Source organism: Ipomoea triloba, chromosome 15 (genome assembly GCF_003576645.1).
Source record: "Ipomoea triloba cultivar NCNSP0323 chromosome 15, ASM357664v1".
In the NCBI taxonomy this organism is placed as follows: domain Eukaryota; kingdom Viridiplantae; phylum Streptophyta; class Magnoliopsida; order Solanales; family Convolvulaceae; genus Ipomoea; species Ipomoea triloba.
The window spans coordinates 19,794,950-19,798,202 of record NC_044930.1 but is presented as its reverse complement, the minus strand read 5'-3'; positions in this window follow the sequence as shown (position 1 = coordinate 19,798,202).

Sequence of the window (3,253 nt, the reverse complement as noted above, 5' to 3'; positions counted from 1 at the left end):
AAGGGAAGTTTTTAGTGCAATCCTTCCAGGGAGTTTCTGGAAGAAGAGTGGACGTAGGCAGGTTGGCCGAACCACTTAAAAATCTCTCTTGCATTTACTTTCTGCTTTATATCTCGCTAACTCTCGAACTGCACTGCATATAACCGCACCTCTCGAACTAACTCAAACTCGTGCTAATAAAAAGGGGATAACTTTTCCGCTGCGCATAAAACTTTGTCTTCATCTTGTGAGGTATCGGACCTAAACATCCTAAGTCCAATACACACGAGAAGTCGAAAAAGATTTGCAAAATCTTATACAAGTCTATTCACCCCCCCCCCTCTAGACTTGTACCCCATCCCCTTGGGACCAACAATTGGTATCAGAGCAAGTTCTCTGATCGATATAAACCTTTGTTTATATTGCCTAGAGATCCTTCTTTGAAAAATCCTTTAAAAGTTTTCAAAGCACGAGAAAATTTTCAAAATGGACAGCATGTTGTCGAGACATCTCCTTTTTGTTCTTAGCAGGTTCGATGACTGGAAAACACGCATGCTTGCGTATCTATCAGCTCTCCATGATGAGATGGCCGAAGTTATAACATCTGGACCAGTCAAGATTTTAATGGTCAACACGGCTGCTGAACAAACCAAGGATACACCAAAGTATGTCCCCAAACCTAAGGAAGAATGGACGAGTGACGATAGAAAGAGGAACAACCTTGACAACATTGCCAAGGACATCCTCTTCAGAGCCATAGACGAAACCATCTTCCCTAGAGTAAGGAAGTGCAATACAGCCAAAGAGGTATGGGACACTTTAATGTTGATTGGTGAAGGTGACGAACAGTAGAAGGAGAACAAGCTCACTGTGGCTATGAACAAGTTCGAGGACTTCAAGATGAAGCCAGGAGAGAGCGTCGACAGCATGGAATCTCGGTTCATGAAGCTGACAACCGAGATCAATGATCTAAATAAGGACATCCCACAGAAGGAACTAAACCTAAAGGTCCTACGAGGCCTAACCAAGGAGTGGGAGATGAAGGTGATCACAATGCGAGATCACAGAGATCTGAAGAATACCTCCACAAACCAACTCTTTCGAGACCTCAAAGCCTTCGAGTTTGAGATGTTCCCGAGAGATGAGGACGTAGTGGACCAACGAAACGTGGCACTTGTTGCTGATCAACCATCCACATCCTCAAGGTCAGACCCTAACCCTACTAATATGTTATTTGACGAACAGTTTGCTCTCTTCATGAGGAAATTCAGGAAATTCATGAGGAAGTCAACGGAGAGCAACACAAGTTCACCTTCCTCCTCAAGAAGGAACAATGAGAAACATTCATCCAGAAGGATAGAGGAGGAAAATCAGGGTCTTTGCTACAACTGCAGGAGACCAGGACACTTCAAAGCCGAGTGCCCTTACCCTATGGTAAGTAAGTATCAAGGCCAAGAAGGCAGGGACTCCAGGAGAAAGGAGGAATCCAAAGAAAAGCCAGCACAAAGTGGCTTCAAGGGAGATTCAAGGAAACATCTGCGCAGAAAGGCGCTTGTTGCTGAGGAACTCGAGAGAACAATCGAGGAGTCCGAGACGTCGAGCTCCAGTGAAAGCAGCAGCAGCTCAGAGGATGAGAGGGGGCTCATCTGCTTATACACCGAGGAAGAAGAGAATCAATGCCTAATGGCCATTGACAATGAGGTAACCTCTACTTCCACATCTCGCTGCTCTACTTCTACCTCTCGTTGTTCTTCTTTCAGAAGCGATGAAGATCCCTTTGAGATGCTTGAAACACTTAAAAGAGATCTCGCTATCGCTAACAGCACTCATGCCAAAATCCGGGAAGAAAACAGCAAGCTAACTGTTGAAAGAGATATGCTTAAGAACGTCTCGAAAGAGAATTCGGAGCTAACTCTCAAAGTAAGTGAGTTAGAAGCCAAAGTAATCCTACTGGTTGAAGAGTGCAAAGCTCGAGAGACCAGAGAGCTTAATCTTAGAAAGGTCATAGCATCATACACTAATTCCTCCAAAGCCATGGAGAAAATGGTGAATGATCACAGACCCACCAGTGATAGAACCGGTCTAGGGTTCCGTCAAGACTGTCTCTCGAGAGATAAACAGACCAATGGTTTGGAAACTCCAAATAATGGAGGATCTCAACCCAAACCAAACAATGGTCATAAAAGACCAACAGGAAAGACCAGAGTAGCAATCCACAAACCGTCCCTATACACCAGCAATGGAAAGTATAGGAATGCTACAAAGAACTGCCGGGTTATCAATATCGAGAGATCACCTAGCTATCTCTCGCAAGGCTGTTCCAAGTACAAAAGAAGCTACATTCCATATAATGCGCCTCAAGGCAAATATGGAAGGTCTGAGTTCCATAGAGTTAGGAACTCACGGATGGAGAAAGGCAGACTCTATCCATCTAGTGAGGATTGGTCATCGGATCATGATTTCTGGAAGAAACCTCACTTCCAGCAATTTCACATGACCAAACAGCGTATGAAAGGCATGGTGCGTAAGCCGATCGAAAAGTCTAAACTAAGTTGATTTATGCACCAAAGAGGCCCAAAACTTTTGCTAGCATTCCCTTTAATTATCAAACGTACAATGGCTACATTGCACCTAAGCCTGGAGTAATGGGCCCAAGGTATAAATGGATGCCTAAACTCACTAACCTACCAGGACCCAAAGGTTGGGTACCTAAATCTACTTAATCTTCTTGCAGGAAACCAGGGACGTGTGGTTCATTGATAGTGGATGTTCGAGACATATGACTGGAAACCTCACGCTGCTTGAGAACATCCACCCTATCGAAGGTCCCTTGGTAACATTTGGCGACAACGAGAAGAAAGGACGCACGAAGGCTGTTGGTGAAATCCACAAGAATGAACTGGTGATCAAGGAGGTATCTTATGTTGAAGGACTCAAGTTTAACCTCCTAAGCACAAGTCAGTTCTGTGACAAAGGCTACAAGGTCATCTTCACCAAAAGCAAGTGCCGGATTATCAATGAGGAATCTCTCGAAGTCGTCTTGGAAGCAGCAAGGAAAGGAAACATGTACATAGTGGATTGGAAATCTGCCAAACCATCCCTATGTATGCTAGCAAGGAGCAAAGAAGATTTATGTTGGGATTGGCATAGTAAGCTGAGTCACCTGAACTTCAAAACCATCAACAAGCTTACTAAGAGGAACCTTGTGGAAAGACTGCCCAAAGTTACGTTTCGAAAGGACAAGATTTGTGAGGCATGTCAACGTTGCAAACAG